At 48.7% G+C, this 16,002-nt stretch overlaps 1 protein-coding gene across 10 annotated transcripts in view; it reads right to left on the bottom strand.

Annotated features, from left to right (window-relative positions):
• Positions 1-16,002, bottom strand: part of LOC140489122 (amyloid-beta A4 precursor protein-binding family A member 1-like) — a 204,308-nt gene that overhangs the window by 67,491 nt on the left and 120,815 nt on the right. The gene's annotated exons all lie outside the window — the stretch shown is intronic.

Genomic DNA, 16,002 nt, shown 5'->3' with positions numbered 1-16,002 from the left:
AGAATGGGCTCCATTTTAATGGGATTTGAAAAAATTGGATTCAATTTTATCAAGACCCACAACCAGTTTACAGCACACAAGACCGTTCAGCCCTTCCTGCCGATATCAACTTTTTTCTGGAGCAATCAGAAAGCGACCCCACTGTTCCACACCTTCTGCCACCGGTCCTTGCACTACCAACTTTACACATGCAGCTAATCTTCACTTACAAGGTGCAGTTGCCAGTGAACTATTTTGTGCTGATGCTTGTGAGCAAAACACTGGCATCTGAGGCAATCCAACCACAGGAGGTAACGGTTGTGGTCTGCAAACATGTGTGTTTCAGTCAATGCTCCCCAATATTCCTTCAATAACAGATCTGTACTTTTAAATACAAAGGAAAGACGTACATTTATGTCACATCTTTCATGGCCTCAGGGCGCTGTAAAGCACTTTAAATGGATCAAATGCTTTTTAAGAGCATGGTCACTGTTGTAAGGTAGGAAATGCAGCCATCAATTTGAACACACTTAAGTTTTTACAAACTACAATGTGATAACAGTCAGGTAATCTGCTCAAGACATGAATATTGCTCACAACATTAGGGGTGGACAAATCTCCCAGTGGGATTCAAAATAGCGGCTGGGGGATTCTGTCACATCCAACTGAGTCGGCATGTGAGAACTTGGCTTAAAGCCTCATCTGAAAGACAGCACATCCGAATGTGCAACTCTCCTTCAGTACCCCACCAGCTGTGTCAATGTACTGGGGTCTCTGGAGTGAAACTTGAACCACAACTTTCTGAGTCTGGGGTGAGTGAAGAGGTACCCATAGAGATACAGCTTGAAAATAACAGAAGAATTATTTAGCTAATGTAGTTCTTCCGCAACTGAGATGGCTTTCCTCAGATAAATTGGATTGCTCATCAAACCTTGCACTTGTAATCCCAATGTCAGCAACACTTCTCAACCACTCATCTCAAACTTACCTCCATTTATTCTGGTCTAGTGCAGTGTTGTGGCATTGCTCTCCTCCCTCTGTCAGCCCTACAACCTTCTGAGATTTCTGCATGCCTCCAATCTGACCTTTCTTAATTCTTGCACCGTTGATAGCTGTGCCTTTGCCTGTCTGGCTCCCAACCTTCCCTGGCTCCCTCTTCTACTCTAATTTGCTACTGAAAACCTTCCTCTTTGACCAAGCCTTTGGTCGGCTGTCCAAAAACTTTCTTGTGTGGTTCAGGGCCTCCTTTTGTCTGATCACACACTTGCGAGATGCCTTGGGACATTTTCCTACATTGGCTGAGCGACGTGAATAGGAGTTGCTATTGTAGCTCAGGGGTTGAATCCTGAAGTCTGGTAACTTAAATCCGGGATTTCTAAAGATATTTATTTCCAATTGGGTGAAGGGACGCAAATTTAATATAAGACAGGCCTCAGTGGGTTAAACATAGGTTCCGTCATGGTATGAGTCAAGGTGAGGAGCAAACATGGTTATGCTCTATTAATAATTGATGAAAGCTTGAACTCAAGAAAACATTCTCAAATCTAGACCCAGCCACTCAGCACTTCTTAAAAAAAACCCTTTCCTGACAAACATGATTTAGTTAATACGAAAGCACAGCCACAACACACCCAGACGGAATGTTGGGTCCCACAAAATACTGGAACAAGAACCCTTCACTCCCAGGGCCCAAGGACTGGCTGTGTTTCGTTCTATTGTTCTGGTGAGCTAACACCTACTCAATTATTTAAAGAAGAGCTTAATTGGTAACAGGCATGAATAAAGCATAGGGTGGAAAAATCATGGAACAGAGGCAAGGAATGGCTGTGGTATCATTTTAATATAATCAAGCAGCTGACAAATATTTTCTGACAGTCTTGATCACTTGCAAAAACAAACTCTTGAACTCAGTATTTACTTCTGGATAAAACTCAGCCCCTAAATAGGCTTCTCAATAATAACACTTCACCCAAATAATTTAACTTGCCTTACAGTCTACACTCATCATCAAGAATTAATCTCCACCGCATTCCAACCTATCGGAAACCCAGAGCAGGCAATGTGCTTGCACTGTCTGAGCCTGGACCATATGTTCAATGTGTTCAGAAAAAAAGATTACAAATTTTAATGACTTTGTTTTCTTAAAGAAGTCTAATAAATTAAATTGCTGTCTGTTGGTACAGAACTTAACTTTTATTGAAGGCGAAAAAGGCATGCTGTCAAAGATTCTCATCTTGCACTCAACAGACTAAACTCAAAGATGTCAAAATCTAAAGGATTACAACACTTTACCCTGCATGAGGAAAGGCCACAGGTTAGTTGGCAAGTGATGGATGATTGGGCGAGGTACTGCCATTGAGAAACCACTAAGGAATCACTGCACCTCACATTTTTAATTTTTAAAAAAGGTCACAATGCCTGAACTGGAACTTAGAGAGGGCAGATTCTGACATGTGTACTTACACATTGTTGGTCAAGGGTGAGAGAGCCAAATTGTGAGTCTGACTGATAATCTTGAGTTGTTTTTAATTGTAATTAGCCGCACATTTGGGATTGTTCACCAAGTGCTGACGAATTGAGGAATTACATCAAACGTTATTAAATTCTGCAATTTGCAAGCATGGGTTGGTTATGTATGGTCAATTTACAGAAGGGATGTGCTGTCGATAGAATTCATCAGCTGTTAAAACTTACAACCCATGTACCTGGCATCACACTGGCACTAAAATTCAGATACCACATTTCTCATTTGTTTGTGAACTGTAATTTAGACCTCGATATTGGAAAATGGACTCACCATTGCACGTAGTTAAGGGTTTACAGGGATGTTCTATAACCAAAAACCTTTGTAATACTCTAGGGTCTGCATGCTCAGCTACTGAATGCATATTCAATAATGTAACTGGTCAATTTTTCAGCATTTAGGAAGTCAAGGGATAGAACATAGTGTGGGAATGTCTTTTTGAGATAGAAGTCAACTAGGCAAAAGTGAAGACTGCAGATGCTGGAAACCAGAGTTTAGATTAGAATGGTGCTGGAAAAGCACAGCAGGTCAGGCAGCATCCGAGGAGCAGGAAGATCAGCCATGATCTCTTTAAGTGGTGCAGCAGACTCAAGGGACCGTATGGTCATCTATTATGATTAATATTTTTATAATGGCACTGATTACTGCATATCATATAATTGTACAGCAGAAGAGAAGTCCATTCAACCCACTGTATATAGTCTGGCTCTTTAAAAGTCGAATTATTCCCGGCCCTTATAGACCTGCTATATATTTAGTTATGGTATGTATAGTCAACCTGTGTTATATGATTCCAGAAATGCTGTACATTTCATCATGACCCAGATTTCATTGTTGATTTTGCATCTCATTGTTTTATTTTGTACCAACACACAGGCCAGTTATTTATTTTCCCTCTTGACCACTCAGCATCACTCTTCTACCTTCAAAACAAAAATAAATCTGACAGCATTAACGCTGGCTAAGAGAAAACAAATCATACCCTGCCACATGACACCATACATTGCAGAGACAGAGCTGGGAGATATGGGACACCTTACTGGTATCGACAGTAACTATGAATGTTTTCTTTCGAATCGATCAACACAAACTGCTACTTATTTCATTTTGTAAGTAAAGAAAGGCAATGGAGGTTCTCAAGTTTTAGTTCAACGTAGATGGATTTCAAGGAGTGTTAGATAAGCACGTGAGAAAGGAAGGAAGAGAACGATATGTTGGGAAGATGAGCTGAAGAAAGGTGATAGGAGACTCATGCGCAGCAGAAACACCAGCATGAAATTTAGGGTCAATTGCAATTTAAATGCACAACTTACACAGATAACGCACAAGACAACATTTTACATATAATCTGATGGCAATTGTCCTATAAATCCTACTAACTTCCCAATCTATCACAGTTATTTGTGAAGAACTTGCAAGTATTGTTTGTTATTTTGTTTGATATATTGTCCGGCCTGTTGGGGAAGGGAAACTAAATTTAATTCACCATTTGGATAGTTTGCATTTGACCATGCGTTAGTCTTCGTGAAATTGGCACACCACCCCCTCCCTCTCCCTCCATCTCACCACCCCCTCCCTCTCCCTCTCCCTCTCCCTCCACCTCCTCCTCACCTCCCCCTCCCTCCACCTCCTCCTCCTCACCTCCCCCTCCCTCCACCTCCTCCTCCTCACCTCCCCCTCCCTCTTCCTCCTCCTCACCTGCCTCTCCCTCTCCATCCTTCTCCTCACCGCCCCCTCCCTCCACCTCCTCCTCACCTGCCTCTCCCTCCACCTCTTCCTCACCTGCCTCTCCCTCCTCCTCTGTGAGTAAGTGAGGACTGCAGATGCTGGACATCAGAGCTGAAAATGTGTTGCTGGAAAAGCGCAGCAGGTCAGGCAGCATCCAAGGAACAGGAGAATCGACGTTTCGGGCATGAGCCCTTCTTCAGGGCTTCAGTTTCCTGAACGAGGGCTCATGTCCGAAACGTCGATTCTCCTGCTCAGGATACTGCCTGACCTGCTGCGCTTTTCCAGCAACACATCTCCCTCCACCTCACCGCCCTCTCCCTCCACCTCCTCCTCACCGCCCTCTCACTCCACCTCCTCCTCACCGCCCTCTCACTCCACCTCCTCCTCACCGCCCTCTCCCTCCACCTCCTCCTCACCGCCCTCTCCCTCTCCATCCTCCTCACCGCCCTCTCCCTCCACCTCCTCCTCACCGCCCTCTCCCTCCACCTCCTCCTCACCGCTCTCTCCCTCCACCTCCTCCTCACCGCTCTCTCCCTCCACCACCTCCTCACCGCCCTCTCCCTCTCCCTCCTCCTCACCGCCCTCTCCCTCCACCTCCTCCTCACCGCCCTCTCCCTCCTCCTCACCGCCCTCTCCCTCCACCTCCTCCTCACTGCCCTCTCCCTCTCCCTCTTCCTCACCACCCTCTCACTCCACCTCCTCACCACCCTCTCCCTCCACCTCCTCACCGCCCTCTCCCTCTCCCTCCTCCTCACCACCCTCTCACTCCACCTTCTCCTCACCGCCCTCTCCCTCTCCCTCCTCCTCACCGCCCTCTCCCTCCACCTCCTCACCGCCCTCTCCCTCTCCCTCCTCCTCACCGCCCTCTCCCTCCACCTCCTCACCGCCCTCTCCCTCTCCCTCCTCCTCACCGCCCTCTCCCTCTCCCTCCTCCTCACCGCCCTCTCCCTCCACCTCCTCCTCACTGCCCTCTCCCTCACCACCCTCTCACTCCATCTCCTCACCGCCCTCTCCCTCTTCATCCTCCTCACCGCCCTCTCCCTCCACCTCCTCACCGCCCTCTCACTCCACCTCCTCACCGCCCTCTCCCTCTCCCTCCTCCTCACCGCCCTCTCCCTCCACCTCCTCCTCACCGCCCTCTCCCACTCCCTCCTCCTCACCGCCCTCTCCCTCTCCCTCCTCCTCACCGCCCTCTCCCTCCACCTCCTCCTCACCGCCCTCTCCCTCCACCTCCGCCTCACCGCCCTCTCACTCCACCTCCTCACCGCCCTCTCACTCCACCTCCTCACCGCCCTCTCCCTCCACCTCCTCACCGCCCTCTCCCTCTTCATCCTCCTCACCGCCCTCTCCCTCCACCTCCTCACCGCCCTCTCCCTCCACCTCACCGCCCTCTCCCTCTCCCTCTCCCTCACCACCCTCTCCCTCTCCCTCCTCCTCACCGCCCTCTCCCTCCACCTCCTCCTCACCGCCCTCTCCCTCCACCTCCTCCTCACCGCCCTCTCCCTCCACCTCCTCCTCACCGCCCTCTCCCTCCACCTCCTCCCCACCGCCCTCTCCCTCCACCTCCACCTCACCACCCTCTCCCTCCACCTCCACCTCACCGCCCTCTCCCTCCACCTCCTCCTCACCGCCCTCTCCCTCCACCTCACCGCCCTCTCCCTCCACCTCACCGCCCTCTCCCTCCTCCTCACCGCCCTCTCCCTCTTCATCCTCCTCACCGCCCTCTCCCTCCACCTCCTCCTCACCGCCCTCTCCCTCCACCTCCTCCTCACCGCCCTCTCCCTCCACCTGCTCCTCACCGCCCTCTCCCTCCACCTCCTCCTCACCGCCCTCTCCCTCCACCTCCTCCTCACCGCCCTCTCACTCCACCTCCTCCTCACCGCCCTCTCCCTCCACCTCCTCCTCACCGCCCTCTCCCTCCACCTGCTCCTCACCGCCCTCTCCCTCCACCTCCTCCTCACCGCCCTCTCCCTCCACCTGCTCCTCACCGCCCTCTCCCTCCACCTCCTCCTCACCGCCCTCTCACTCCACCTCCTCCTCACCGCCCTCTCACTCCACCTCCTCCTCACCGCCCTCTCACTCCACCTCCTCCTCACCGCCCTCTCCCTCCACCTCCTCCTCACCGCCCTCTCCCTCCACCTCCTCCTCACCGCCCTCTCCCTCCACCTGCTCCTCACCGCCCTCTCCCTCCACCTCCTCCTCACCATCCTCTCCCTCCACCTCCTCCTCACCGCCCTCTCACTCCACCTCCTCCTCACCGCCCTCTCCCTCTCCATCCTCCTCCCCCTCCCTCCACCTCCTCCTCACCGCCCTCTCCCTCCACCTCCCCCTCACCGCCCTCTCACTCCACCTCCTCCTCACTGCCCTCTCCCTCCACCTCCTCCTCACCGCCCTCTCCCTCTCCATCCTCCTCCCCCTCCCTCCACCACCTCCTCACCGCCCTCTCCCTCCACCTCCCCCTCACCACCCTCTCACTCCACCTCCGCACCGCCCTCTCCCTCCACCTCCTCCTCTCCTCCCTCTCCCTCCACCTCCTCCTCACCGCCCTCTCCCTCCACCTCCTCCTCACTGCCCTCTCCCTCCACCTCCTCCTCACCGCCCTCTCCCTCCACCTCTTCCTCACCGCCCTCTCCCTCCACCTCTTCCTCACTGCCCTCTCCCTCCACCTCCTCCTCACTGCCCTCTCCCTCCACCTCCTCCTCACCGCCCTCTCCCTCCACCTCTTCCTCACTGCCCTCTCCCTCACCACCCTCTCACTCCACCTCCTCCTCACCGCCCTCTCCCTCCACCTCCACCTCACCGCCCTCTCCCTCCACCTCCTCCTCACTGCCCTCTCCCTCCACCTCCTCCTCACCGCCCTCTCCCTCCACCTCCTCCTCACCGCCCTCTCCCTCCACCTCCTCCTCACCGCCCTCTCCCTCTTCCACCTCCTCCTCACCGCCCTCTCACTCCACCTCCTCACCGCCCTCTCACTCCACCTCCTCCTCACTGCCCTCTCCCTCCACCTCCTCCTCACCGCCCTCTCACTCCACCTCCTCACCGCCCTCTCACTCCACCTCCACCTCACCGCCCTCTCCCTCCACCTCCTCCTCACCGCCCTCTCCCTCCTCCTCCTACTCACCGTCCTCTCCCTCCTCCTCCTCCTCACCGCCCTCTCCCTCCATCTCCTCACCGTCCTCTCCCTCCACCTCCTCCTCACCGCCCTCTCCCTCTCCCTCCTCCTCACCGTCCTCTCCCTCCACCTCCTCCTCACCGCTCTCTCACTCCATCTCTTCCTTACCGCCCTCTCCCTCCACCTCGTCCTCACCGCCCTCTCCCTCCATCTCCTCACCGCCCTCTCCCTCCTCCTCCTCCTCACCGCCCTCTCCCTCCACCTCCTCACCGCCCTCTCCCTCTCCCTCCTCCTCACCGTCCTCTCCCTCCTCCTCACCGTCCTCTCCCTCCACCTCCTCCTCACCGCGCTCTCCTTCCTCCTCCTCACCGCCCTCTCCCTCCACCTCCTCCTCACCGCCCTCTCCCTCCACCTCCTCCTCACCGCTCTCTCCCTCCTCCTCCTCACCGTCCTCTCCCTCCACCTCCTCCTCACCGCCCTCTCCCTCTTCCTCCTCCTCACCATCCTCTCCCTCCTCCTCCTCCTCACCATCCTCTCCCTCCTCCTCCTCCTCACCGTCCTCTCCCTCCACCTCCTCCTCACCGCTCTCTCACTCCATCTCTTCCTTACCGCCCTCTCCCTCCACCTCGTCCTCACCGCTCTCTCCTTCCTCCTCAACGCCCTGTCCTTCCACCTCCTCACTACCCTCTCTCCCCCTCTCTCTCTCTCTATTTTCTTGGGTCACACCTGAACCCAAATGCACTCTATCTGCCAACTAGATGTGGTGCTTCCACCAGACATTGCTGTTTAACTTTTCATCTGAATGACAAAAGCGAGGACAGTGCAGCACTCCCCCCTAGCACCTGCACTGGACGGGTCAGTCTCCACGTTGTGCTCAGGATGATTTAACTGGAATGGAACGTAAGCTCCTGACCCCGAGGTGTGAATATAACCAGGACATGAGTCAAAAACTCAACTCACACAAACAGAAAACCAGAGCTCAAAGCAGAACAGCTAAATTCAATGATTTCGAGGATACAGAATTTGTGATGTGGTCAAAGATTTTGACAACTCCAGTTCATTCCAGCTGCTGATAAAACTGAAAAATAACCTTATGCCAGGAAGCTATTAGAGGCAAGTCTTCAGAGATTTAATGTGTAGGCGACTACTATGTATTCACATTTTTTATGACAGTGTCCCTATGTGTTTCTGGTTCAACAATAATTTGAAAGGTAATCTATCTTCCTTGCCGGATATCACAATTAATTATTCACGAGGAATCTTACTGCCTCAGAGCCATGTCTTTACTAAAGCAGCTGGCATTTTGTTCCAAGTTCCAGCCTCATAAGAAACAGGAGTGGACCTGGCCATTCAGCCCCTCAAGTCTGCTCTGTCATTCAACAGGATCATGGCACACCCTCCATCTCAAGCCTACCTTCCCACACTATCCCTATATCCACACCGTGCTGCTTGACTGTGAACCCAAGGACAAATGGTCAGACTTCTGTCCACTCAATCCACAATCCGACAATAGACCGAAAGCCGCTTGTGCACCTTTTCAACAGACTCTTGAGCTGAAATCAAAAACCTAACGCACTGCTTCCTCTTCTTAAACCTTCAATAAAACCCTTATACTTTTCGGTGTCCCTTCCAAACTATAGTCCACAGCCTTTTAAAACCAACAAATTAGTACAAGTCCCTACTTCCAGGCTTCATGTGCCCACCTTTTCTGCATGCTAACTTGCATTTGCATAGCACCTTTAACACAGCAAACATCTCGACAGCAAATCGTACAAGTGTTGCCAAACAGGATTTGGTCCTGAGCCACATGAGGTGATATTTTTAGGCGAACGAAAACTTGGTCAAAAAGGCAGATGTAAGCAAGTATCTCAAAGGAGCAGACAGACATACAGAAACAGGAAGGGTTAGAGAAAGACTTCCAAGTTAGGGACTGTTGTCAGTGCTGCCAATTATATTTTCTAAATGTGTGGATGTTTTTAGGGGTTTCAATGGTTTAGCGTTTGCAAGGGTAGTCACCACTAAGTCAAACTGGAAGAGTCTTGGAGATAGTAAACAAGATGAAGTTGATTGTCATTTAGTAGTTTAGAATCTTTTTTGGGAGTTGAAACAGTAGCACACACATGTTCGTATTCACTCAAGGAAGACCTCAACATCTGCACTGCAGCACCACATCACAGCAATCTGGGCCAGCCACCATTGTGTGGATTAGTATTCAATGAATTTATGGACTCGTGCAGGTCAGCTCAGTTTAAATGATACTCTGTCTAAGCAGATAGTGTTGCCATGGGATCCCCGCTAGACCCAACCCTTGCAGACATCTTTGCTCTCTTGCACAAAAAACTTGCCTTTGAGGAGTTGGAACATCATGTTACGGCTGTACAAAACATTGGTAAGGCCACATTTGGAGTACTGTGTACAGTTCTGATTGCCCTGCTATAGGAAGGATATTATTAAATTGGAAAAAGCCCAAAAACGTTTTACAAGGATGTCACTGGGACTGGAAGATTTGAATTATAAGAAGAGTCTGGATAGGCTTGTTTTTTTTTACTGGAGCATAGGAAGCTGAGGGGTAACCTGATGGAGGCTTCTAAAATTTGAGTGGCATAGATAAGGTGATTAGCCAAGGTCTTTTCCCCAGACTAGGAGAGTCCAAAACTACATGGCATAGTTTTAAGGTGAGAGGGGAAAGATTTAAAAGGGACCCGAGGGGCAACCTTTTCACACAGAGTGGTGCGTACTTGGAATGAACTGCCTGAGAAAGTGGTAGAGGTAGACACAACTACATTTGAAAGACATTTTGACAGGCACATGGATAGGAGAGATTAGAGGGTAATGGGCCAAATGCAGGCAAATGGGAATTGTTCGGTTTAGGAAACTGGGTCAGCATGGATGAGTTGGGCTGAAGGGCCTGTTTCCATGCTGTATGCCTTTAAGACTCTATGACAGAACGATACCTAACCTTCTCCTCCTTGTATATCTCCACCATGTAGATCATACATTTGAATCTGCAGCTGATGGGCCACCATCCTGCACTCAAAATCACATTTGAAACGGAACAGTCAAGTGAGATCCCTTTTCTTGACCTCCTTCCTGGTTGAGATAACAGTTAGGGTGTTCTCTACTATTGTCTGCGGCAAACCTACCTTCATTAGTTAGTATATACATTGGTGATTCCTCCAGTTCTGTGTACTACAAGAGTGTCTTTATTGGCAACTTTATGAATAGGGCCTGAGCCGTCTGTACTGGATTAGTGGTGCTGGAAGAGCACAGCAGTCCAGGCAGCATCCAACGAGCAGCGAAATCGACGTTTCGGGCAAAAGCCCTTCATCAGGGATAAAGGCAGTGAGCCTGTGGCCCATCAGCTGCAGATTCAAATGTATGATCTACATGGCAGAGATATGCAAGGAGGAGAAGGTTAGGTATCGTTCTGTCATAGAGTCTTAAAGGCATACAGCATGGAAACAGACCCTTCAGCCCAACTTGTCCATGCTGACCCAGTTTCCTAAACCGAACAATTCCCATTTGCCTTTATTCCTGATGAATGGGCTTTGCCCGAAACGTCGATTTCGTTGCTCGTTGGATGCTGCCTGAACTGCTGTGCTCTTCCAGCACCACTAATCCAGTATTTGGTTTCCAGCATCTGCAGTTATTGTTTTTACCTGAGCCATCTGTACACTGGGCAAACTTGATGCTCAAACAGGAATGCTTCAAAGTCATCTTGTAAGCTAGCAGCCGCCCTGATCAGCTCCTTTCTCACTATATACTGAGCAAAATCAAGAGAGGCCTTAAAAGCAGTCACTTTTGGTCCTCAACCTTGCCTAGTCTACCTAATTACCCTGAAAAGGGAAATGCTCTGAACAGCAGGCGAAGCTGTGGTGTATGAATTTCATTGCTGGTGTGATGCCTGTTACCTACTACTGGATTAGTGGTGCTGGAAGAGCACAGCAGTTCAGGCAGCATCCAACGAGCAGCGAAATCGACGTTTCGGGCAAAAGCCACCTGAAACGTCGATTTCGCTGCTCGTTGGATGCTGCCTGAACTGCTGTGCTCTTCCAGCACCACTAATCCAGTATTTGCTTTCCAGCATCTGCAGTTATTGTTTTTACCTGCCTGTTACCTAGTCCACACATCCCAAAAAAACTGGCAAATCATATCAAACAGCACATGCCTTTGACGGTTAACAACAATTAAGGCACTAACCAGCCCATGTTTGTAGAACTCGCAACACATGTATGCAACATCAGAGGTGACTCTGCAAAGGTGGACAACACTTGCTATATAATCACACATGCGAGAAGAACTACGCTGAGAACCAATTTAGGTTTCTCAGTTTGGCTCATGTGTGGTTACCTTTCAAATTATTGATTTTTTGCAGACAGAAAGAGTCTGTACTTGCACTGTGCCTATTACAACTCAACAAAACAGAGGACAGCCATGCTCTGACCAATCAGTCAATCTGCCTGGTTTAAAATCTAAACAAAGCCTGATAGTTAACAGTCAATCATCATTAACTGCTACATTCTCCATGGCAATACCTCTATCAGTCAGAGTCAACTTGATTACCAATCAGTACTCTCCTGTGATAAAGTCCAATAGTTGGTTTTCATCTGATTGGTATGTTTGTGAATTGCTTCAGTGGGTGCAAGACAAAAAGAAGTCTTTTTTCAGCAATAGTCAAGATGTAACTTGGTGCATTGTAATTATTTATTCGTTATAAGAATAGGTTCAACATCACTATGACAACCCCATTGGGAGGGTTCACTCTTCAGTTTGTCTCTTTCACGGTCCTAGTTTAAGCTTCCCATCAAACCTTCATGACATCACCACTGTAAAAGGTCCAGATTGCAGTTAATCAATCATTAACTCTTTCAGATCCTTACTGAACAGCTATAGGCATGACCACCAATGGGGGTGGGTTTAGGTCTAAGGAGGTTACAATTATAGCAAGGGATAAAGCCATATTGGGATCTGAACAATTCTGACACCAAGGTTATGCCAGATTGGGAATCAAGTTGTTTTGTATTCATTGATGGGATGTAGGCATTGATGACTACACCATTATTTACTGTCTATTTGAAAGTGACCTAAAGAAGGTGATAGTGAACCATTTCCTTCAACCAGGGGTACTCACTCACTGTTAGAGAGGATATTCCAGGATTTTGACCCTATGACAATTAAAGAACAGGAATATATCTCCAGGACAGGATGGTTTGGAGGGGAATTTGCAGGAGGTGGTTTAACCATGTAACTGCTACCCTTGTCCTTCTAGATGGTGCAGGCTGCAAGTTTTGAATGTGCTTTTGGAGGAGCTTTAGTGAGTTACTGCAGTGCATCTTGTGGTATGATAGGAGTGACTGTTGAAGACGTGAGATAGGATGATTTGACCTGGATGGTGTTGAGCACTTTGTGTCTTGCTGGAACTGTACCTAGCTAGGCAAATAGAAAGTATTCCATTGCACTTGTGCCTTGTAGATGGTAGACAGGTTTTGAGGTGGGCCGTGTTCAGAAAATGAGTTACTCAGCAGAGAATTCCCAGCCACTGACATAAACTTGCAGCCACTATATTAATAAGGCTTGACCAGTTCAGCTTCTGGTCATTAGTATCCACCAGGAAATTGATAGAGAGCAATTCAGTAATGGTAATGCCATTGAATGTCAACAGGCAATTGTTGGACTCTATCTTGTGAGATGGTCATTGCCTGATACTGAATATTGCATGCCACTTATCAATGCAAGTCTGAATGTTGCTGAGGTCTTGTTGCATTTGGACGTGGGCTGCTTCAGTATCTTAGGAGTCATGATTGATGCTGAACACTGTTTAATCATCAGCAAACATCCTCATTTCTAACCTCATGATGGAGGGGAGACCATTGAGGAGGCAGCTAAGACACTAGACTTAGGAGTTTTCCTGGAGCTGAGATGACTGACCTCCAACAACCACAACTGTCTTCCGTTGCACTAGGTACGACTACAACCGGTGAGAACTTAGCCCATTTTCCATTTTGTTTTGTTATATTACGATTGATCAGAATTCAGTTCTGTTAAGATTCCTTTATGCCACACCCAATCAAATTTTGCCCTAATGTCAAGGGCAGTCAGTCTATGAAGAAGGGTTATTACATTAGATACCCTACACTATTGAAACAGGCCCTTCGGCGCAACAAATCTACACCGACCCTCCGAACAGCAACCCACCCAGACCCATTGCCCTCCCCCATATTTGCCCCTGTCTAATGCACCTAGCACTGTGGGCAACTTAGCCTGGCCAATTCACCTGACCTGCACACCTTTTGGATTGTGAGAGGAAACCAGAGCACCCGGAGGAAACCCACACAGGCACAGCACAGGGAGAACATGCAAACTCCACACAGACAGTTGCCCGAGGCAGGAATCAAACCCGGTCCCTAGCGCTGTGAGGTAGCAGTGCTAACCACTGAGCCACCTTGCCACCCCACATGGTTATTAATTTGTTATATCGGACTACAAAATCTTGATATTTTAGAAAAGGACACTTTTCAAAACAGAGAAGTTGGCCACTGGAGCAACAATGTTGTATTTTCAAAGAACACAATCTACCTGAATGGAGACAACGAATCTGCAATGTTTCCAGAGGCCACATGACCCAGTGTGTGAGCCTGAAACAAAATTATTGGTTGTGAGCATGTTCAGAGAAGCCCTTCCACAGGACAACAGTCTCTGTCTTTTTTCTATTTCTCTGAATCCACTCTCATCAACACTCCTGAGGTGACAATTCACTGGAAGACTACATCGTTATAATTTAAGGGTGTGTCTGTGTGGGTTTCCTCCGGGTGCTCTGGTTTCCTCTCACAATCTACATTGTCTCTCTTAAAAAAAGAGACTTTAATTAGCTATAACTAATCCAAGAAGTAACCTCAGTGACAGTAGCTTGTGACTGTGTCTGCAATGGGAATGCAAGAGATACGCAGCAGATCTGACAACACCTGGGGAGAGAGAAACAGTGTTAATGTATGACTCTTCCTCAGAACAGAGAGATTTGCAGGACAATCTGTGAATAAGTATTTTTTTTTCTGAATCCAACTATTTGGCCAAAATGCTTTTAAATTAAACACTGCAGAGTTTGATATCTTTTGACAGGCTTCGAGGGGTCTATCTATGTTTTCATGTTTTTTGTTAGTTCTTTACCTGTTAGTTTGTGGAACCCTTGTCTCTGGTACCAAGGTGTATGTTGACAATATTGCCTTCATTTTTAAAAATTCAATCTCTGCTGTCACTAATAGAACAATGGGATAAGGAAAGGAGTCAGTTCACCTCTCCTAACTTGCTCATAACACAATGTAGTTGATGCAGTGAGCATGGGGTGATTAGTTTGGGTTGGGATAGACGCAGTAGAGGCTTAGGTTAACTTAGGGCTGACCACGAGACCGCTGGAACATTCTTTTGATCAACCTGCACCATTAAGCTTCAAACTGAGAACCCTCAAACTGAGTTTGGATGGTGCCTTGTACTTATATCATAGTGCCCTGAAGGACATGAGGACGTCCCAAAGTGACTTGCAACTAATTTTAATGGCAATCACTGATGTAATGTAGCCAATCTCTGCACAACAGGCCTCCACAAACAGCAATGTGATAACAAGAAGAAAATCTGTTGTGGTGATGCTGGTTAAGGGATAAATACCTCCCCTCCCCTCCCCTCCGCCTGCCGCCCGCCGCCCCCCGCCCCCCCCCATACCCAGTACTCTCCTTTAAAAATGTCATCTTGAAACTTCTTCAAAAGATTTTGGGTATCTTACACTCACCTAGAGAGTAGACTGGACATTGTCATAGAATCATACAGCATGGAAGCAAACCCTTCAGTCCAACCATGCCAACGATAATCCCAAACTAAACTAGTTTGGGATTATTGCCTGCGTTTGGCCTATATCCCTGCAAATATTTCATATTCATGTTCTTATCTAAATGTCTTTTAAACGTAACAGTACCCACATCCACCACTTTCTCTGGCAGTTCATTCCACACATGAACCATTCTGTGTGTAAAAGATTTGCCCCTCATGTCCTTATTAATCTTTCTCCTCTCACCTTAAAAATATGCCCATTAGTTTTGAACACCCAAGGGAAAATATCCTTGTCGCTCACTATGCCCCTCATGATTTTATAAATTTCAATAAGGTCACCCTTCAACTTCCTACACTCCAGTGAAAAGAATCCCAGGCTGTGTTGCTATCACACCCCAAAACATCAACTCTGATAGCACAGCACTGGTTGTGTCACCTTAATCTTTGTGCTAAAGTGCAGGGATCGGACTTGAACAATTTTCTGGTTCAGAGGTTAATGGGCTGCCCATTAAGCTGAGACTGACACAAGTCTATAGGAATTTACAGAGAACAGTCCTTTTGGGTAAGAATAAGGAAGTGCTGGAGAAACTCAGCAGGACGGTAGCTCAGTGGTTAGCACAGTGCTGATATGGGTTCGATTCCAGCCTCAGGCGACTGTCTGTGTGGAGTTTGCACATTCTCCGCGCGTCTGCATGGGTTTCCTCCAGGTGCTCCAGTTTCCCCCCACAATCTAAAGATGTGCAGGTCAGGTGAATTGGCCATGCTAAATTGCCCATTGTGTTAGGTGTAAATATAGGGTAGGAGAATGGGTCGGGGTGGATTTGTTGGGCCAAATGGCAGG

Source organism: Chiloscyllium punctatum, chromosome 2, assembly GCF_047496795.1.
Source record: "Chiloscyllium punctatum isolate Juve2018m chromosome 2, sChiPun1.3, whole genome shotgun sequence".
Lineage (NCBI taxonomy): Eukaryota > Metazoa > Chordata > Chondrichthyes > Orectolobiformes > Hemiscylliidae > Chiloscyllium > Chiloscyllium punctatum.
This window is presented reverse-complemented; position numbering and strand designations above follow the sequence as displayed.